General features: G+C 48.3%; 1 protein-coding gene across 1 annotated transcript in view; it reads right to left on the reverse strand.

Moving 5' to 3' along the window:
- Positions 1–23,207, reverse strand: part of LOC119930087 — an 84,909-nt gene that overhangs the window by 61,269 nt on the left and 433 nt on the right. The gene's annotated exons all lie outside the window — the stretch shown is intronic.

Genomic DNA, 23,207 nt, shown 5'->3' on the forward strand with positions numbered 1-23,207 from the left:
AGTAATTGCTCCCCCCCATTTTCCTCTGCTTCTCCCCTCCCCATCGCCTGCACTCCCTCCCTCTGCTCTACCCCCTTCCCCTCCCCACAGCTCTTGTGTATATTTGTACATGTTTATTACTCTATTTATTTTATTGATGTGTCTATATCTATCATTTTATTTATCTATTTTGATGGTATTGACACCTGTCTACTTGTTTTGTTGTCTGTCTCCTCCTCCTAGACTCTAAGCCCCTTGTTGGGCAGGGATCGTCTCTGTTGCCGAGTTGTACTTTCCAAGCGCTTAGTACAGTGCTCTGCACACAGTAAGCGCTCAATAAATATGATTGAATGAATGAATGAACAAATACCATTATTATTATTATTATTATTAGTCCCCCAAGTGCTTAGTACGGTGCTCTGCACATAGTAAATGCTCAATAAATACCATTAATTTCTTGACTGATAATAAGAATAATAATAATGATGGTACAGTGCTCTGCGCTCAATAAATATGATTGATTGATTACTTGTTAAGCACTTACTATGTTCCAAGCACTGTTCTAAGCACTAGGGTAGAAACAAGCCGATCAGGCTGGACACAGGCCCTGTCCCACATGGGGCTCAAACTCTTAATCCCTATTTTACAGAAGTGATAACTGAGGCCCAGAGAAGTTAAGTGATTTGCCCATGGTCACACAGCAGATATGTGGTAGAGCCAGAATTAGGACCCAGGTCCCTCTGACTCCATGCCCATGCTCTATGTAGAAGCCTGTTTGACCCCGTCAAAGGTAGAGTGTTTCTCTAGAGGGATCCCAGCCTCCCTGCTCTTGCTCCAGACAATTACACTTCCCTCCCAGGCCCTCTTCTGATGGGGGGTGCTGGGGGCTTCTGAACACCGAACCCTGGCCACCAACTGGCCCCGAACATAGTACCCACGGTGCCAGCCCCCTCGCTACCATCAGGAGATCTCGGGATCACTGAGGATCACGGATTTCCTTCTCCCCACCGTCCAACCTAGCAATTTCGATCCATTACTAGTATAATAATGCCTACTAGGTGCAGAGCGTCATACTAAATGCTTGGGAGAGTACAACAGAATTAGTAGGCACAATCCCTGACCTCCAGACGTTTACAATTGTGCAGGGGAGACTGACAACTAAATAAATTATAGGTAGGAGAAAGTAGTAGCATATAAAAATGGATATATACGAGCTATGGGTGGGTGTGAGTTCTCAAGTGCCTAGATGGGGTGAAACAGCAGTAACGGGGATATAAGATAGGGAGATGAGAAATGACTAGGGGAAAGCCTCCTGGAGAAGACGTGATTTCAGAAGGGCTTTGAAGATGGAGAGACCAGTGGTCTAACGGATATGAAAGGATAGGAGCAAGAAGCAGCATGACCTAGTGGAAGTCAATCAATCAATCGTATTTATTGAGCGCTTACTGTGTGCAGAGCACTGTACTAAGTGCTTGGGAAGTACAAGTTGGCAACATAGAGAAGCAGCGTGGCTCAGTGGAAAGAGCATGGACTTTGGAGTCAGAGGTCATGGGTTCGAATCCTGGCTCTGCCACTTGTCAGCTGTGTGATACAGGCCTGGGAGTCAGAGGTCCTGGGTTCTAATTCCAGCTGTGCCACTTGCCTGCGGTGTGACCTGCGGCAAGTCACTTAACTTCTCTAGGTTCCATTTCCTCATCTGTAAAATGGGATTCAATACCTGTTTTCCCTCCTTAGACCGTGAGCCTCATGCCGGGGACAGGGACTGTGTCTTATCCGACTGTAGTATATCTACCCCAGTGCTTAGTACAGTACTTGACACATAGTAAGTGCTACACGAATACCACAGTTAATATTAGGCAGGCCAGCTTTGCTTTCATGAGCTGTTTCTTTGGGGTTAGCAACTTCAGAGTAAGGTCGGTGTCTTCATTTGTTCTAACTATATCTAACTTGTTGAAGGGACTGTTGAGGATTTGGAGAGAGACCTTTTCTTATCTTCACATTATAAAGAAACTGAGGCCAAGACAGCCAAGAGAGGGCCTGTGACAAAATGGAGCTAGATTCAGATTGTTTTGGTATATCCTCTCTACTTTAACCATTGGCCCATGCTACCTCTTCTCCTCAGTCCTTTCTTCCCATACTGTCTTCACTATAATGTCCTTGATTGTCCCTTCCTAATTCAATCTTTCATTTCTAAACTGTTTGCTGCTCCTTTAGACATGTCCTGAAGGCCTTCTATTGCTCGAGGTTTGGTTGGAGACCTTGGATTCTCCCCCTCCTGCGGCACAGAGAGAGATCTCTCTTTCCAGCTCCAATGTAAGAGCTCAGATCCCAAAGGGCTCTGCTTCTTTCCAAATGGAGAGGGTTGTAGAGATTCCAAGCTGGGCCCTCGGGAAGAGTTTCCGTATCCCTTCTACCTCTGTGGCAAATGGTGGGTGTTAAGAATGCGTGAGACGCCAGAGCCCTATTCGTGGAGGAATAAAATCCCATGTGTTTCTAGCAGCAGCAGTAGCAGCAACAACCAGTGCTACTCCCTGACTAGATTCTGTCGGCTACTCCCTACAATAAAGATAAGGCCCTGGAGAAGCTGCGTAAAGTCTGTGGAGACATTGGGCACCATGTGGTATTGTGCAGAGCAGACGTCAGGGAGGCTGGATGCCTCTTCAACCTCCCCACCCCCCGGGGTCATGGTCATTTCAGCTTAGCTTGCCCAGGAGGCCAACTCTGGCCCAGAAGATCCGAAGAATTTAGATCATCTGGGACTCTAACTCCAGACAACTGGGGAGAGGCTGGAGCTGGGCCTCTTTTTTTTGTTTTGTTTTATTTTATGGAATTTGTAAAGCACTTACTGTGTGCCAGCCACTGTTCGAAGTGCTGGAGTAGAGATAAGGTGATCAGGTCGAACACAGTCTGTGTCCCACTTGGGGCTCACAGTCTTAATCCCCACTTTACAGATGAGGGAACTGAGGCCCAGAGAAGTGAAATAATTTGCCCAAGGTCACACACCAGACAAGTGGCGGAGCCGGGATTAGAACCCGGGTCCTTCTGACTATCAGGCTCGTGTTCTATCCACTAGGCCACGCTACTTCTCTGGTTTGGTTCAGAACCCCTGATGTCAGTTAGTAGATTGTATTTATTGAGCGCTTAATGTGCAGATCACTGTTCTAAGTGCTTGGGAGAGTGTGATACAACAATAAACGGGCACATTCCCTGTACACAATGAGCTTACAGTCTAAAGGAGGAGCCAGATATTAATAGAAATAAATAAATTATACATATGTACGTAAGTGGAGTGGGGCTGGGAGGGGGATGAATAAAGGGAGCAAGTCAGGGCAATGCAGAAGGGAGTGGGAGAAGAGGAAAGGAGGGATGGCACCCAGAGTCAGCTTGAGCAGCCAAAACCCCTTCCTAGGATGGCCCTCTCGAGTGGGCAGACCTCCTCAGGATCCTGAGGATGGTCTAGGATGGACAGACTCCTCTGCCCCTTCACCCTAGAATCAGGATAGAAATTCAATGGGCTTCCTGGAGGTGGGACTCCTGACTGATTGCTGCCTTGGAGATCTGACTGATAGCCTGCAGCTGAAAGAGTTGGCACAGCTTCTCAGAGCAGAGTGTGGTATAGTTGGGGAGCTGGGAGAGTGAGGACAAGGGAGTGACAATAAGGGGGGGACCTGGCCAGAGTTGGGGGTAGTGAAGGAATGTGTCCACCAACTCTGTTATACTGTACTCTCCCAAGAGCTTAGTACAGTGCTCTGAACACATTAAGCCCTCAATAAATACAACTGATTGATTTAGATGATGGTTAGGAATGACAGGACCTTCTAGAAGAAGGAGAGGAGCTGGTCTCAATAATGTAATGCACAGTAGGGAGCCCTGCCTGGGCCTCTTTATGGCTTTGGGCCTCTGGGAAGCTGTGCCCTTTGCCTCCACATGCTCTCCTGCTTGCTTTCCGGCTCTCTCCCTCGCTCCCTCTCCCTCTCTCTCTCTGTCTCTCTCTGGCCCCGAGTATTATCAGAAGGTAATAATAATAATAATAATAATGGCATTTATTAAATGCTTACTATGTGCATAGCACTGTTCTAAGCACTGGGGAGGTTACAAAGTGATCAGGTTGTCCCACGGGGGGCTCAGTCTTAATCCCCATTTTACAGATGAGGTAACTGAGGCACAGAGAAGTTAAGTGACTTGCCCAAAGTCACACAGCTGACAATTGGCGGAGTTGGGATTTGAACCCATGACCTACGACTCCAAAGCCCATGCTCTTTCCACAGAGCCACGCTGCTTCTCAGAGATTCTTCCCAGCTACCCTACTTTCTGGCCCTTAGATGAGGACCAGAGGTCCCCAAAGAGAAAGACCAGCCAAAAACCATTCCCGTGGAGTGCTAGCAAATGACACTGGGTGGATTTGAGACAAAGGGGGAGAATATCTGCTTTCCTGGGAATGGCTCCATTCGCACCCGGAGCACTCCTGCAATGAGCAGGGCACTGCCAGATGGTTCTGGGAGCAGAGAGGGCTGACCCTCGGATCTTTGGGGCTCTGCTGCTGAACTAGGCACCCACAAAAGCCTCCTGGGTCACCCTTTAAGAGCAACTCATTCCAGCCCAGGTGACTCACCCTGACCTTCCTGCCCCGGGCAACATAGAATCAGTCTCCTACTGCTGGAAACTCCCATTCCCTTAAAACAGGTATCAGCTCACCAGGTCCAAGCAAGGGAGAGGAGTGCTTATTGTGGGCAGGGAATGTGTCTGTTTATTGTTGTACTGTACTGTCCCCAGCGCTTAGTACAGTGCTCTGCACACAGTAAGCGCTTAATAAATATAATTAAATGAATGAAAGCAAGTGTCCCCTCAGATTCCTCCTCCCAGGACAGGGGCATAGATGCCTTGGTGGGAAGTGGAGGAAGGGGAGGGCAGGTTGCCTCTGGGCTTGAGGTTTGCCCAGCTATGAGGTCTGGGGAAGCAGTGTGGCTCAGTGAAGAGCATGGGCTTGGGAGTCAGAAGTCATGAGTTCTAATTCCTGCTCCACCACTTGTCGGCTGTGTGATTTTGGGAAAGTCACTTAACTTCTCTGTGCCTCAGTTACCTCATCTGTAAAAGGGGGATTAAGATTGTGAGCCCTACGTGGGACAACCAGATCACCTTGTATTCCCCCAGTGCTTAGAACAGTGCTTTGCACATAGTAAGTTTTTAACAAATGACATTATTATTATTATTATTATAATAAAGCCATGATCTGCTCACACCTCAGAACTAGCATTCAGGTCTAATCACCTGCCAAATTTTACAGTGGACAAAGTTGGGTGGAGAGAAAATACAGAGATGTTTAACCGGTACAAACGGGAGAAGAGGGAGAAGTTTCTTTAGGAAGATAGAATGAAAGGGATAGGACTCCTCAGTCTGAAATGTTTAACCGGTACAAACGGGAGAAGAGGGAGAGTTTCTTTAGGAAGATAGAATGAAAGGGATAGGACTCCTCAGTCTGAAAAGATGAAGGCTGAGTAGGGACAGGATTCAAGTCTACAAAATCATGTAGGGTGCGGCCAGGGTGGACACGGAATCATTGCTCACTGAATCCGTCATCCCCAGGATGAAGGGACAGATAACAGGTTCAAGGCTAAATAAAGGAAACATTTCTTCAGATGGCAGTGGGGAGATATGCAGAATTCATTACCGGAGGTTGTTTGGGCCACGGCTCACACAGAGTGCAAGAGGGGTTTGGATAAATTCATGGTCGAGTGCAGTCCACAAGCTCCTCTAGACTGTAAGCTCACTGTGGGCAGAGAATGTGTCTGCAAACTCTGTTATTTTGTACTTTCCCAAGCGCTTAGCACAGTTCTCTGTACACAGTAAGTGCTCAATAAATACAATTGATTGATTTATTACTAGAGGGAAAATTAGGAATGCAGAGGAGAAAAATTAGAGATGCTAGATGGAACATCTAGCCCATAGCAGGATGTCAAGAAGGGCAACTATTCATTGCATGGCTCCACCAAGCATCCTGTGGAGATGCAGTAGACCACTGGTCTGACTGCGTGCGGCAGTTTTTTATGTTCTTACCTCCACCAACCACCATCTTGCCTTTACATTGCTCCAGAGTTTAACTCTTCCCCTTCCACAACGTTCATGCAAAATCCTTGTAAAAATTTTTACCCCTTGGAAACTGTGGCCTGCACTCAGTGTGCCCACCTTTGGCTTCTCTTGACCCCACTACCCCTTCTAGTTATCACCCTATCTCCCTCCTACCCTTCCTTTCCAAACTCCTAGAATGAGTCATCTACACTCACTGCCTCGAATTTCTCAACTACAACTCTCTCCTAGACCCTCTCTAATCTGGCTTCCAGCACCTACACTCCACCGAAACTGCCCTCTCAAAGGTCACCAATGACCTCCTTCTTGCCAAATCCAACAGCTCATACTCTATCCTAATCCTCCTTGACCTCTCAGCTGCCTTCGACACTGTGGACCACCCACTTCTCCTCAACACCCTTTCCAACCTTGGCTTCACAGACTCTGTCCTCTCCTGGTTCTCCTCTTATCTCTCTGGCCATTCAGTCTCCTTCACGGGCCCCTCCTCCCCCTCCCATCCCCTTACTGTAGGGGTTCCTCAAGGGTCGGTTCTTGGTCCCCTTCTGTTCTCTATCTACACTCACTCCCTTGGTGAACTCATTCACTTCCATGGCTTCAACCATCATCTCTACACCGATGACACCCAAATCTACATCTCTGCCCCTGCCCTCTCCCCCTCCCTCCAGGCTCGCATCTCCTCCTGCCTTCAGGACATCTCCATCTGGATGTCTGCCCGCCACCTAAAACTCAACATGTCCAAGACTGAGCTCCTTATCTTCCCTCCCAAACCCTGTCCTCTCCCTGACTTTCCCATCAATGTGGAAGACACTACCATCCTTCCCATCTCACAAGCCCACAACCTTTGTGTTATCCTTGACTCCGCTCTCTCATTCACCCTACACATCCAATCCCTCACCAAAATGCCCTTTCCTCTCCATCCAAACCATACCTTGCTGGTTCAATCTCTCATCCTATCACGACTGGATTACTGCATCAGCCTCCTTTCTGCTCTCCCATCCTCCTGTCTCTTCCCGCTTCAGTCTATACTTCACTCTGCTGCCCGGACTATTTTTGTACAGAAACGCACTGGGCGTGTCACTCCCCTCCTCAAAAATCTCCAGTGGTTGCCTGTCAACCTTCAAATCTAGCAAAAACTCCTCACTCTTGGCTTTAAGGCTGTCCATCACCTCGCCCCCTCCTACCTCACCTCCCTTCTCTCATTCTACAGCCCAGCTCATACACTCTGCTCCTCTGCCGCTAACCTCCTCACTGTGCCTCATTCTCGCCTGTCCCACCATCGATCCCCAGCCCACGTCCTTCCTCTGGCCTAGAATGCCCTCCCTGGGCACATCCGCCAAACTAGCTCTCTTCCTCCCTTCGAAGCCCTACTGAGAGCTCACCTCCTCCAGGAGGCCTTCCCAGACTGAGCCCCCCCGTTTTCCTCCCCTCCTCCTTCTCCTCTCCCCATCGCCCCATCCCTCCCTCTGCCCTACCCCGTTCCCCTCCCCACAACACTTGTATATATTTCTACTTATTTATTACTCTATTTTATTTGTACATATTTACTATATTTATTTTATTAATGATGTGTATACAGCAATAATTCTATTTATTCTGATAGTTTTGACACTTGTGTACTTGTTTTGTTGTGTGTCTCCCTCTTCTAGACTGTGAGCCCGTTGTTGGGTAGGGGACCATCTCTATATGTTGCTAAATTGTACTTCCCAAGTGCTTAGTACAGTGCTCTGCACACAGTAAGCGCTCAATAAATACGATTGAATGAATAAATGATTGGCTTCACGCTTGTGTCTGGGGTGACTCAATGACAGCTGGGGGATCAGTGGTACTGAATGTTCTTGGAAGAGGGCAATAGAAGAAGAAGTGCCCCCAAGGAGCTTAGAAACTAGAGGTTGAGACAGTAAGGGGAATTACAGATAGGAGGAAGCAATCGAGTATATGAGATCTGGTCATAAGTGCTACAGGAGGTTCTGAATATTTAAGTGCTTAGGGTGGTGCGAAAATGCTGACATAGTTGGGGGACATAAAGTGGGAAGATTAGAGACTAATCGGGGCCCCCTTTTTCCTCTCCTCCTCCCCATCCCCCCCTCCTTCCCCTCCCCACAGCACTTGCGTATATTTGTACAGATTTATTACTCTATTTTACTTGTACATATTTATTACTCTATTTATTAATGATGTATATTTATCTATAATTCTATTTATTCTGATGGTATCGACACCTGTCTACTTGTTTTGTTTTGTTGTGTGTCTCCCCCTTCTAGACTGTGAGCCCGTTGTTGGGTAGGGATCATCTCTATATGTTGCCGACTTGTACTTACCAAGCGCTTAGTACAGTGCTCTGCACACAGTAAGCGCTCAATAAATACGATTGAATGAATGAATTTCAAAAGGGCTTTGAAGATGAGGAAAGCTGTGGTCTGAAAGGTCTGAAGTGGGAGGGAGGATGTGAGCAAGAGGTCGGTGGTGAGAGAGACAAGAGCAGGGCACAAGGAACAGGTTAGGAATGAAGACTGCGAGCTGGGGTGGAGTGGAAGAAGAGAGTAGATAAATGAGAGAAATGCTAACTGAACACTCCGAATCCAAAGGACAGGAGTTTCTGCTTGATTCAGAGAGGAATGTGCAATGATTGGAGGTTTTTTTTGTGGTATTTGTTAAGCACCTACTATGTGTCAAACACTGTTTTAAATGGCAGGGTAGATACAAGTTAAGGAGGCTGAACTCAGCCCCTGTCCCACGTGGGACTCAAAGTCTAAGTAGAAGAGAGAACGGGAGAATTGAGGCACAGAGAAGTGAAGTGACTTGTCCAAGGTCACACAATTTGCAGGGCCAGGATTAGAATCCAGGTCATCTGACTCCCAGGGCAGTGCTCTTCCCACTAGGCAACACTGTTAGGAGGAAGGAGTTGCGTGTGGAATGTCATTTTTAAAAATTATCCGGAAAGCCGAGTGACATTTGGACTGGAGAAGGGAAAGCCTGGAGAATGGAAGATGGAGGAGGAGGATGCATTGGAGGAGCTGGGATATGGGAACAAAGCAGATTGAAGCCGAAATGACTGTTCAGCCCCCCTTCACCAGCACTTCCCATCCGTGCATGTATATTTATTTAACTCAGCCGAGAGAAGTGTCCTACTCCGAAGTAAACTGTAACTCTCTCAGTGAGCTGAACTGCTCCTTGTCAGGAGTGAAGCAGACTTGGACTTGCTGTGGTGTAGAACAGTACTTAGCACTAGGGGGAGAATTCATGTGGTTTGAGGTGGCTACTTTAAGTTTATTCTCTTGCGCCTGTGTCTCTCAGAATGAAACTGTGTGAGCCCCTCCCGGCAAAGCCGGGGCTCCCTGGAACCCAGCCTGGGCAGTTCACTTGCTTTCTACCCTGGGCTGCCTGGCTCCTGCTCCAACTGCCCAAATGGAGCAGTGTGGTCTAGTGGGAAGAACCCAGGCCCGAGAGTCAGAGGACTTGGGTTCTAATCCCGGCTCGGCCACTTGTCTGCTATGTGACCTTGGGCACATCACTTAATTTCTCTGGACCTCACTATCCTCATCTGTGCAACTGGGATTAAATCCTACTTCCTCCTAAATTAGACTGTGAGCCCCATGTGGGACAGGGACTGTGTCTGACCTGATGATCTTGTAGCAGCGTGGCTCGGTGGGAAAAGCCCGGACTTGGGAGTCAGAGGTCATGGGTTCAAATCCAGGCTCTGCCAATTGTCAGTTGTGTGACTTTGGGCAAGTCACTTTATTTCTCTGGGCCTCAGTTACCTTATCTGTAAAATGGGGATGAAGACTGTGAGCCCCACGTGGGACAACCTGATCACCTTGTATCCCCACCGCCCCCACCCCAGCACTTAGAACAGTGCTTTGCATGTAGAAAGCACTTAACAAATGCCATCATCATTATTATTATTATTATTATTACTTGGCACATAGTAAATGCTTAACAAATACCATAATCCAATCCAGAGATGGCCGAGGTCTCTGGAAACCCGCTCCTTGGTCCCTCCCAGCCCCTCAGCACTTCTGTCCATATCTGTATTCTGTATATTTCTATTATTGTCTGTCTCCCCCTCTAGACTGTATGGGAATGTGTGGGTTATATTGGCATATTGTACTTTCCCAAGCACTTAGTACAGTGCTTTGCACGCAGTGAGAGCTCGATAAATACGAGTGAATGAATGAAGGAAAGAATGAATGAATGAACAAAAGGCTGGCACTTAAGACCGGCCCAGAAGAGGCTGCAGGATAAGAAGGGAGCTGAGTCTGTTGCTGGCCTGTCCCCATAGCCTATAGGGAGAACAAAAGGCTCCAAACAGGGGAGCAAATCCACGCCCAGGCCTCCAATTGATAAGGGCCCATGATGATTCAGGGAGAGGTGAGGCCCTACACTGGTATGGCCGTGTACTGTGCCAGGGCCTCAGGTCTTCCCCTTGCCTGAGCCAGCAACTGCCCACACCCTGGGGCCTGGCCTGTGAGGAAGCCACAAGCTCCCCTCGGTGATAGGGATCTGGTGGGTGGGGAGGCAGGAGGGCTAGCTGGGCTGCAGGGTGGGGCTGAGATTACCCGTGATAAGTGTCTGCAGGGTGTAAACACCAGGATGGGGAGAGGGGTGCCCCCGGGAAGGCAGACTGTAAATGTGGCCCCAATGCAGAGGCGGGGGTGGGGAAGTGGAGTGAAGCTAGAACGCAGGCTGGCTTTCAGACAATGTTTCTGGACGGTGTGGCCTTCACAGAGGTAGGATGGGTTTCAGCTGGGTGCATGGGGTGGGGAGAAGACCCTGTGGTTTGAGACTCAACCCCCTCCAATCTGGCTTCCATCCCCTACACTCCACTGAAACTGCCCTCTCAAAGGTCACCAATTACCTCCTGCTTGCCAAAACCAATGGCTCATACTCCATCCTAATCCTCCTCAATCTCTCAACTGCCTTCGACACTGTCGACCACCCCCTTCTCCTCAACATGCTATCCAACCTTGGCTTCACAGACTCTGTCCTCTCCTGGTTCTCCTCTTATCTCTTGGGCCGTTCATTCTCAGTCTCCTTTGCGGGCTCCTCCTCCCCCTCACATCCCCTTTCTGTAGGGGTTCCTCCAAGCGTCAGTTCTTGGTCCCCTTCTGTTCTCTATCTACACTCACTCCCTTGGTGAACTTATTCACTCCCACGGCTTCAACTATCATCTCTACGCTGATGACACCCAAATCTACATCTCTGCCCCTGCTCTCTCTCCCTCCCTTCAGGCTCGTGTCTCCTCCTGCCTTCAAGATATCTCCATCTGGATGTCTGCCCGCCATCTAAAACTCAATATGTCCAAGACTGAACTCCTTATCTTCCCTCCCAAACCCTGCCCTCTCCCTGACTTCCCCATCACTGTTGATGGCACTACCATCCTTCCCGTCTCACAAGCCCGCAACCTCGGTGTCATCCTCGACTCTGCTCTCTCGTTCACCCCTCACATCCAATCCGTCACCAAAAACTGCCAGTCTCACCTCTGCAACATCGCCAAGATCCGCCCTTTGCTCTCCATCCAAACCGCTACCCTGCTGGTTCAATCTCTCATCCTATCCCGACTGGATTACTGCATCAGCCTCCTCTCTGATCTCCCATCCTCCTGTCTCTCCCCACTTCAATCCATACTTCACGCTGCTGCCCGGATCATCTCTGTGCAGAAACGCTCTGGGCATGTTACTCCCCTCCTCAAAAATCTCCAGTGGCTACCCATCAACCTAGGCATCAGGCAAAAACTCCTCACTCTTGGCTTCAAGGCTGTCCATCACCTCACCCCCTCCTACCTCACCTCCTTTCTTTCCTTCTACAGCCCAGCCCACACCTTCCGCTCCTCTGCCACTAACCTCCTCACCGTGCCTCATTCTCGCCTGTCCCGCCGTCGACCCCCGGCCCACGTCCTCCCCCTGTCCTGGAATGCCCTCCCTCTGCACATCTGCCAAGCTAGCTCTCTTCCTCCCTTCAAAGCCCTACAGAGAGCTCACCTCCTCCAGGAGGGCTTCCCAGACTGAGTCCCCCCATTCCTCTCCCCCTCCCCACCCCCCCGCCCTACCTCCTTCCCCTCCCCACAGCACCTGTATATATGTTTGTACGGATTTATTACTCTATTTATTTTACTTGTACATATTTACTGTTCTATTTATTTTATTTTGTTAATATGTTTTGTTTTGTTGTCTGTCTCCCCCTTCTAGACTGTGAGCCTGCTGTTGGGTAGGGACCGTCTCTATATGTTGCCAACTTGTACTTCCCAAGTGCTTAGTACAGTGCTCTGCACGCAGTAAGCGCTCAATAAATACGAAGATACGATGATGATTCCAACCCCACGGCACTTATGGACAAAACCGTCATTTATTTATTTCTATTTATGTCTGTCTCCCCGTCTAGACTGTAAGCTTGTTGTGGTCAGGGAATGTGACTATTGTTATATTGGACTCTCCCAAGTGCTTAGTACAGTAAGCGCTCAATAAACATGGTTGAATGGATTAACGAATAATAATGATAATAATAATGATGGCATTTGTTAAGCACTTACTGTGTGCCAAGCACTGTGTGGTGGCAGGAGGAATGGGAGTGGTAGAGATAGTGGCATTGACAGTGGCAAAGACAAAGACAGTGGCAGGGGGCGGCGACAGTAGCAGAATCAGCACAGATCTCACGCCAGACAGTCTGGCTGGGAGCAGTTGAAGATGGTTTTGGAGGTAGGGTGAGTGGTTATTATTAACAATAACAATAATAATAATAATTGTGGTGTTTGTTAAGCACTTATTATGTGCCAAGCACTGTGTACTAAGCGCTGGGGTAGATACCAGATAGCCAGATCCCACGTGGGGCTCACAGTCTAAGTAGGAGAGAGAGCGGATATTGAATCCTCATTCTACAGATGAGGGAACTGAGGCACAGAGAAATTAAGTGACTTGCCCAAGGTCATCCCAAGACCATGTGTTTTCCACTAGGCCTCACTGCTTCAGCTGTGTGTCTGAGTGTGAGTGTGAGGAGGTGTTTCTCTGTATTCGTTCATTCAATCGTATTTATTGAGCACTTACTGTGTGTGGTGCATTGCACTAAGCACTTGGGAAGTACAAGTTGTAATAAAAATAATAACAATAATGGCATTTATCAAGTGCTTACTATGTGCAAAGCACTGTTCTAAGTGCTGGGGAGGTTATAAGATGATCAGGTTGTCCCATGGGGGAGCTCACAGTCTTCATCCCCATTTTACAGATGAGGGAACTGAGGCACAGAGAAGTTAAGTGACTTGCCCAAGTCACACAGCTGACAGTTGGCGGAGCTGGGATTTGAACCCATGACCTCTGACTCCAAAGCCCATGCCCTTTCCACTGAGCCACGCTGCTTCTCGTGTTGGCAACATATAGATCTCTTATATCACTATCTTTGTCTTTCCCACTGTCAATGCCACTATCTCTACCACTCCCATTCCTCCTGCCACCACACAGTGCTTGGCACACAGTAAGCACTTAACAAATGCCATCATTATTATTATCATTATTATTCTTTCATCCATTTGACCATATTTGTTGAGCGCTTACTGTACTAAGCACTTGGGAGAGTACAATATAACAATAGTCACAGTCCCTACCCAACAGCGGGCTCACGGTCTAGAAGGGGGAGACAGACAACAAAACAAAACATATGAGCAAAATAAAATAAATAGAATAGTAAAAATGTACAAATAAAATATGTGAGCACATGGGTCCGTTTGTCTGAGCGAATGTCTGCGTGTCCGAGCATGTAGAAGTGGTGTCTCTATGTGTGTGAGAGAGTCGTGTCAGCAGCAGCAGCTGACAGTATCGGAAAGCGGTTTGTCTCCAGGAGGCCTAGGGAAGGTCTGGACAGGCCGTGCTCCCTTGGAAAACTCCTGTTGGGGATATGAACCAGTCAGAGCATCCTGCTCCCGAAGCCTGTGGCTTCTCTGGAGCTTTGGGTTAATGTCCGTGGGCTAGGGAGTGCCTTGGGCTACTGCAGATCAAACCAGAGCCCTAGACCTGCACTGAGACAATGCCTCATGATTTGGGAACTCCAGGTTGGCTAGAATAGATCCTGCCAGCAGAATCACCAAGTTGAATCAGTCCTGGATTTGTTTTTTTTCCACTGGTATTTTTTATGCACTTACTATGGGGCCAGGCACTGTCTTAAGCACTTGAGTATATATAAACTAAGCAGTTTGGAGCCGGTCCCAAATGGGGTTCACAGTCTTAATCCCCATATTACGGATGAGGTAACTGAGGCACAGAGAAGTGAAGTGACTTGACCAAGGTCACACAGCAGACAAGTGGTGGAGCCAGGATTAGAATGCAGGTTCTCTGACTCGCAGGCCAGGGCTCTATCCACTGGACCACACTGCTTCAACCTGCAGGAAGTCAGGCAATGGGCTGAAAGCTATTTCAGTCCATGTGGACAATAATGAGAAAGGTGGTTTGGGAAGCCAATTGAGCCCCACTTTTTCTCTGCTCCTCCTTCCCTCTGCTCTATCCCCCTCCCTGCCCCACAGCACTTGTGTATATATGCACATATTTATGATTCTATTTATTTTATTAACGATGTGCCTATATCTATAATTTTATTTATAGCGATGCTATTGACGCCTCTCTACTTGCTTTGTTTCTAGACTGGGAGTCCGTTCTTGGGTCGGGATTGTCTGTTGCTGAATTGTACTTTCCAAGTGCTTAGTATAGTGCCCTGTGCACAGTAAGCGCTCAGTAAATACGATTGAATGAATGAATGAATGTGTGGATGAAGGAGACTGGCAAAGATGTGGGGGGGCAGGTGTGTGTGTGTGTGTGTGTGTGTACATGTGAGACAGACAGAGACAAGAGTGAGGGTGAAAGAAAAGAAAAATAAAGGAAAGGTAAAAATTGACAGGAAACAGGAGGGGGTGGGGAAGGCAAGAAAAGGGCCACATTTGCGGCCAATGAAGCTAATGCAATATTAATAAACTCTGACAAACTGCTAACAGCTTGCCTGACACCATACATGGTACTTCCTTATGAATCGGTCAGTCTGTGGTAATACCTAGCTCTACATAAGGCATACAAAGGAAGCGGCTGACAGCTTCTGTCCTCAAGGAGTTAACACTTTGGGACACCAAACAAACACAAATACATAGACACCAAAAAAGAGTCAAAGCCCACCGATGACAGGAACCCAGAAAAAGACACCTTAGAAAACAAAGTACCCAAACCTAGAACTATGTAGGTCATTCCTGGCTTTTGGCATGTGGGATTTCGGGCTGCATTATTAAATCAGAGTCTGAAACCTGAGCTGATGGATACAAGAAGCTCGAGGTTTCATTATAGTAGGGAGGTTTCTGGGACCCTGTTGAGGTGGCCCCAAAAGCCCAGCAATTTGGGGAATTACTGACTACTTCATCTACTCCACTGTTCCCCACCAAGAATATGGAGAATAGAGTGAACTTAATGGCTCATAGATATTTAAATAGGTTGAGAAGGTACTGATGTGATTGTAATGACTAAATATGAAGTTGCCACAGCTGACAAGAACTTTTGCGTGTGTGTGTGTGTGTGTGTGTGTGTGTGTGTGTGTGTGTGTGATTATGAAGAGACTAATTTGGGAATCACAGGCTAATCCACAGATAATGATTGTACTTTCTTGTGCCTGCTAAATTGTAAACTCCTCGAGGGTACGGATTATGACTACCTACTCTAGTGTTATTATTCTTCTTATTATTATTACTGTATTTGTTAAGCACTGGGGTAGATACAAGATAATCAGATCCCACATGGGGTTCAAAGTCTAAGTAGTAGGAGGAAACAGTTTTCCCCATTTTGCAGATGACTTGCCCAAGATCACACAGCAGGTGAGCGGTGGACTGGGATTAGAAGCAGCGTGACTCAGTGGAAAGAGCCCGGGCTTTGGAGTCAGAGGTCATGGGTTCAAATCCCAGCTCCACCACTTGTCAGCTGTGTGACTTTGGGCAAGGCACTTCACTTCTCTAGGCCTCAGTTCCCTCATCTGTAAAATGGGGATGAAGACTGTGAGCCCCATGTGGGACAACCTGATCACCTTGTAACCTCCCCGGTGCTTAGAACAGTGCTTTGCACATAGTAAGCATTTAATAAATGCCATCATTATTATTATTATTATTAGAACCCAGGGCTCTTTCCACTAGGCCACACTGCTTAGGATAATCTCCCAAATGCTTAGCACAGTTGTCTGCACACAGTAAGTGCTCAATTAATACGACTGACTGGCTGACTGGCTGACTGACTGTGCTGTCAGTTTGGCAGCTTGCAACAACTGGTGCTGTTTTCACTTTTGCCTCTGTTCACAATCTTGTCAAAACTGCTCCTTAAAAAGAGCCGCCCCTTTCTTGATGGCAATGTGCCAAGCTAGTCTTTCTGCTCCAGGTTTCTCCCTGCTCTCAGCTGTGATGCCACGCTGATTGAGGCTGCACCCTTAAATCCTACCTTTGTCACCCATTTCTGCTTATCCTGCTGCAGCTTTTTGGGTACCCTACTGCCCTCCATTCTCCTCATGCGCCCCTCCCAGAGGAGTTGCATTAAGGTGAGCGTTATTTTGACGCTCAGAGACTGGTGTGGTCATAGGACCCTCTTGTTTGTGATCCTATCTAGCCACTTGACTTTGAGCGTGACCTGGAAGTAAACCTGGTGGCGTCGTCTGAAGAGCCAGATGTGGTATTTGTGGTAGGCCTGGATCTCCCAATCATAGGGAAGGCTGGACAGCGCTACAGCTCTGGATACCTTTTGTTAGATCTGAAACACGATGCCACTATCTCGCTGAGAGCCTCCCAAGGGATATGCTGGCCTTCTTGATTTGATTTTCCATTTCCTTATCTATTATTATTATGATGGTTTTTATTAAGCGCTTACTATGTGTCAAACACTGTTCGAAGCTCTGGGGTAGATAAAAAGTTAATCAGGACAGACAATGTCCATGTTCCACATGGGGCTCTTAGCCCAAGTAGGAGAGAGAAGATATCTGTAATCCCCATTTTACTGATGAGGACACTGAGGCAAAGAGAAATCAAGTGACTTGCCCTAGTTCACACAGCAAGCAACTGGCAGAGCCAGGATTAGAACCTAGGTCCTTCTGATTCCCAGGCCCATGCTCCGTCCACTAGGCCACCCTGCTTCTCTGTTGCAGTGTACTTTCCCAAGAATTTAGAACAGTGCTCTGCATACATTAAGTGTCCAATGTATATCACTGATGGGTTGATCGATTGATTTTTGGAAGATCTGCAAAGATAGTGCAAAGCTCTTGGTTTCTGCACGCTGCGTTTCTCCTGGGTCTGACATGTTTCACTGATCCTGTCCCCCTGTGTCACATTATGATGTGAAGTCACACTGGAATTCTGGGAGTGGGCCATCCGTACTATTTATCTGTTGCTGGTCCAAAAGGACTCTGGCTACAATCTTGCCAGCGATGCAGTGCAGTGAAATGCCATAAAAGTTGCCCCAATCAGATCTTTCAACTTTCTAATGGAACATGGTGATGATGTTGGCATCTTTGTGGTCAGGGAACACGTTTACCAAATCGGTTATATTGTACCCTCCCAGGAGCTTAGTATGGTGCTCTGCACACAATAAGCACTCAATAAATACCTTTGACAGACTGATTGATCTTTGAGATTCCCTGGCCCCCTGCTGCTGCTGAAAGAGCCGTTTTCAGGCTCCTCACCACTCAGGTGGGGCCACCCATTGTTGGGTAGGGACTGTCTCTATATGTTGCCGACTTGTAGTTCCCAAGAGCTTAGTACGGTGCTCTGCACACAGTAAGTGCTCAATAAATACGACTGAATGAATGAATGAACAACCACAGCCATAACCTTCCCAGCATTCTAAATGTGGGTGAGGCATGATTGTCACTTCAGCAGGCAGGATGGGAACCCCAGATGGTGGAAGGAGTGAGCAGGGGGGCATCTTTCTCATAAAGTAGACCTTGGGGCTCCAGTGGCAGAGAAGCTGAATGGGGTTTCTTTTTAATGACTAAAGCTAAATTGAGATTCATTTTCCTGGCTTCCTTGAAGAGGTGGGCTTTAGTAGAGCCCTGAGGGAGGAGAGAGATATGGTGTGGGGTAGAAGATGATGTCTGGCCATCCAGGTAGGGTACTTGGTGTATGTTCAATAGCTCAGTCATGTTTGGAGAACGGTCAGAAGGATTGCTCGGCTAGAGGGGAGAGCTATCACTGGGGCAGAAAAGGAGATGAAGGCGGCTAAGTCAGGGGAGAGATATGGGTAGTCACAAATTTTAATTAAAGGTAAGCATCAATCAGGAGTCACTGTTGACTTCAGAGAAGAGAATCCATGTCAGAATGACCCCTTGGGAAAATGATTCTAGGTGACTGGTTTGGACTGGGGAGGACGAGGCTGGAGGCAGGGAGACCAGCAAGGCGGCTGTAGCAGGAATGACGATGTGAGGTGGTTAGAGCTTGGATCAGAGGAGGGGCTGAGAGAATGGAAAGGGGCTGTGTGGTGGAGGCAGGAAGGGTAAGGTCTGGGGATGGAGGTTGTTGATCTCTGTCCCAGCCTTTAGAAGCTGAGGGAATGACAGTCTGGTGTGTGGTTGTGGGAGTGGTGGGGGGAATGAAGGAGAGGAGGAAAGGGAGGAGAGAGAGTGAGCTGGATGCATCTTCCCCACCACTAATAGGAAGAGGGTCAAGGATCCTGGAAAGGAGTGACTGGGAGGGGCTGTAGGGGCAGGGTGGATGGAGGGTGAGATTACAGTTTGCTCTGGGATCCCACAGGGCCTTTTTGTGGTCCGGGGGCAGCGGGGGAGGCAGGCGTATTTTGGGAAAGGAATTTTCTAGTGGAATATTCTCTTCATGACCTGAATCTGCCTGGGGCAAACCTAAATCATAAGTGCCAAGCTTCATGAGCAGGGATTGCCCAAGGCAGACAAGCTTCATGTTTCTGGAGCCACGTACCACTAGTATGGGAAATCAGAATCGGGACATCTGCTGAATGACAGATAGCATTCTGAATGTATCCAGACCCCAGCCTTGTCCGCTTCCCTACTGTCTCCCCGAGGGAAGCCCAAGCCAGCTTGCAGCCAGAGTGGGCGGGGAAAAGAGAGGCAAAGGAGTTTGGATCACTGTAGCAAATCCCCCTATGGAGAGCTCGCCAAGGCAGACTTCATCATGGCTGGTGAGGAATTTGTGGATGTAGCAAAAATATTTTCCACTGACAGTAGGATTGCCTTGTGCAAACTAGGCCTCTCACCAGGAAAACTCTCCCCCACCGGCCAGAGCTCTGCTGGACAGACAGGCATGAACCTGATGGGTGATGGACACTGGCCAGAAAGGTCACTAGGCAGTAAGGAGCCACACTAACTGAGAACGCAACTTCGTTGCTCAGAAACACTTTGGAGAACCAGAACTGGAGCTAGACCTGGGCAGCACCTGGCATGGGGCAGTGGAGAGGTTGGCTTAAGTAATTAATTAATTACGGTACTTGTTAAGTGCTTGCTATGTGCCAAGCACTGTTCTAAGCACTGGGATAGATACAAGTTAATCAAGTTGGACACAGTCCCTGTCCCACATGGGGCTCACACACTTAATCCCCATTTTAGAGAAGCAGCGTGGCTCAGTGGAAAGAGCCCGGGCTTTGGAGTCAGAGGTCATGGGTTCAAATCCCGGCTCTGCCACATGTCTGCTGTGTGACCTTGGGCAAGTCACTTAACTTCTCTGAGCCTCAGTTACCGCATCTGTAAAATGGGGATTAAGACTGTGAGCCCCACGTGGGACAACTTGATCACCTTGTATCCTCCCCCAGCGCTTAGAACAGTGCTCTGCACATAGTAAGCGCTTAACAAATGCCATCATTATTATTATTATTATTATTTTACAGAGGAGGTAACTGAGGCCCAGAGTGACTTGCCCAAGGGCACACAACAGACATGTGGCGGAGCTGGGATTAGAACCCAGATCCTTCTGATTCCCAGGCCCAGGCTCTATCCCCTAAACCATGCCAGTCCTAGGTGCCTTTACCCATCTCCATGCTGAACAGGCCAGGTGTACTCTGGGTACCTGTGCCTCCTTTGTTTGCATTGGCCGGCCCTAACCTAACTCCCTCCAGCTGCCTTGGTTTGCATGGCTGAGAAAAGAGCCCTGGGGCTGATCTGATTGCAGGGAGTCCAAAGGACTTCCAAGCAGCAGTGGCAGCAGAACTGGCCTCCCTGGACCCCCACCCTGAGGGAAAATACAGCCCAGGCCTAGGAGTCAGAAGGACCTGGGTTCTAATCCCAGCTCTGTCTCATGTCTCCCATGTGACCCTGTGCAAGTCACTTAACTTCTGTGTGTCAGTTCCCTCCTCTGTAAAATGGGGACTGAGACTGTGAGCACTATGTGGGACAGGGACTGTGTCCAACTTGATTAGCTTGTATCTATCTCAGCAGTTTAGTATTGTGCCTGGCACATAGTAAGCGCTTAACAAATACCATACAAAAAAAAAACAAAACCACAAAGTACCGGCCCAGGCAGGTCATGAAAATATGGGGTAAAACCCACACTAGTTTCCCTCAAACTGTAAGTGGTGGGTGGGTCAAAATGGCAAAGAAAGTATTCTGCTGTGTTTGTGCTTGAAATGAAAAGTGAAGGGGACATGGTGTCTGGCCTGGAGATGATACTGAGTCAACTAGACTGTAAGTTTGTTGTGGGCAGGGAATGTGTCTTTTTATTGTTGTGTTGTGCTCTCCCAAGTGCTTAGTACAGTGCTCTGCACACAGTAAGCACTCAATAAATACAACCGAATGACTCGGGATGGGGCTGAAACTGGGGATTGCCTTGGGCAGCCCCACGAGGCTGCCTGCCTGATGCTTCTCGTCTGCCATTTACAGTCCCTCCTCTCCCACTTAGAAAAGGAAGTGTTGCGAAACCTGAAACGAGTTTCTTTTGTTCTTCTTCATTCTGAATGTCACTATTTTGTTCCCCGGGGCAGTGTTTCTCAAACCGAACTCTGTGGAGGTTCAGCCTGCCTCGGACTCAGCCCCTATGTCCCTCGAGGTTCAGAACCCCAGGGCCAATGGGCCTGAGGGAAAACAACCAACTGGGCTCAGCCTGTCAGTCCGGCTTGGACAGGGGCATGGAAGTGGCCAAATTGGGTGGGGTTCCTGGTCTCCTGTCGGGGGCAATGTAGCATCTAAGAATTTGCCATGGGTTGCTAGACCCTGGGCAGGTGACTGTGCATGTGGCAATGCCCGCCGAGCCTGGTATGTGACCCCAGACAATTACTCTCCCCAGCTTCAAAGTCTTATTGAAGGCACATCTCCTCCAAGAAGCCTTCCCTGACTAAGCCCTCATTTCCTCTTCTCTCACTCCCTTCTACATCAGCCCTGCATTTGGATTTGCACTCTTTATTCACCCCTCCCTCTGCCCCACAGCACTTATGTACGTATCCATAATTTATTTATATTCATGTCTGTCTCCCCCTTGAGACCTTAAGCTCATATGAGCAGGGAATGTGTCTACCAACCCTGTTATATTGTACTTTCCAAGCACTTAGTACAGTGCTCTGCACACTGTAAGTGTTCAATAAATACGATTGATTGATTGGCCACTGGCACGGCCTGTGTAACCTGGCTTCCCCCAGGCTCGATGGCTGTAGCCTTGCTGCTGTGCCAGGACCGTGGCCAGGCTCGATCTGGGCAGCGTGGGTCCGGTTTCCCATAACCCAGAGGTCTCGAGCTGACCAGACTAGGAACTGGACTGTGCTGGGCTGAAAATCCCAGCTAGATTTAGGCCGGGTTTGGAACTTTAAGCTGGGTTTGGAACTCCCCACTGCCAGGGTCTCTGGAATGGGAGGGAGTCCACAGCAAGGTGGCGGGGCACTGAGCTGCACAAATGTGGCACCTTTGCATGCATCTTCTTCCAAAGGTTGCTGGGACTTTCCCTCACTCTTTCCTCTCCCAGCCAAAAAATGCTGCTCCGGGAGCCACATCAGGCTCCCACCAGACCTGGATCAGCTTGAGCTGATGAGTCAGGGGAAGAGGGGACACTTCCCATTTCTCCTTTTTTGGGTTGTTACTTTACACCTCTGTGGGCATAGCTTGTCCTTAAAGTCTCCCCTTCCTGATTCCCCACACACTGCACCCTCTCCTGGGCCAGGGCAGAAGAGAGAGGATGCAGTGATCCCTCCCCGATCTCGTCTGTCTCGCCACTGACCCCTTCTCCACAGCCTTCCCCTAGTCTGGAACTCCCTCCCTCTCCATATATGCCAGACCACCAGTCTCTCCACCTTCAAAGCATTATCTAGGTCACATCTCCTCCAAGAGGCCTTCCCCAATTAAGCCCCTGACTTTTCCCTGACTCCCTCTCCCTTCTGCATGGTGTACGCACTTGGATCTGTTACCTTTAGATCTTTGATATTCACCCCACCCGCAACCCCACAGCACTTATGTATAATAATAATAATAATAATAATAATAATAATGGCATTTACTAAGCGCTTACTATGTGCAAAGCACTGTTCTAAGTGCTGGGGAGGTTACAAGGTGATCAGGTTGTCCCACAGGGGGCTTACAATCTTAATCCCCATTTTACAGTTGAGGTAACTGAGGCCCAGAGAAGTGAAGTGACTTGCCCAAAGTCACACAGCTGACAATTGGTGGAGCTGGGATTCGAACCCATGAACTCTGACTCCAAAGCCAATGCTCTTTCCACTGAGCCACACTGTATCCTTATATTATATATTATAAATTATTCATTTATATTCACACCTGTCTCCTCCTCTAGACTATAAGCTCATTATGGGCAGGGAATGTGACCACTAATTCTGTTGTAGTGTCTTCACCCAAGCACTTAGTACAGTGTTCTGCACATAGTAAGTGCTCAATAAATATCACTGATTGAGTGACTGGAGAATAAAAAGCCCTAACAATACCAGGAGGATCGGGCCCAGGGGTGGGGAGGAGGTATGGCGTGGTAGAAGAACTGCAGACCTGGATATCAGCTTGTCCTGGCTCTGCCACTTTTCTACTGTGAAACTTTGGGCAAGTCACTTAACCTCCCTGTGCCTCATTCTTCACTCAATAAAATAGGATTACAATAGCTGATCCTACCTTGCAGGGGTGTTTGGGAGGGCCAAATTAAAATAAGTAAGTAATAAAGTAAGGTGCTTTAGTGATAAAAGCACTAAATAGAACATGGGAAGCCTGGT

The sequence above is a fragment of the Tachyglossus aculeatus genome, chromosome 6, assembly GCF_015852505.1.
Source record: "Tachyglossus aculeatus isolate mTacAcu1 chromosome 6, mTacAcu1.pri, whole genome shotgun sequence".
NCBI classification, from domain to species: Eukaryota; Metazoa; Chordata; class Mammalia; order Monotremata; family Tachyglossidae; genus Tachyglossus; species Tachyglossus aculeatus.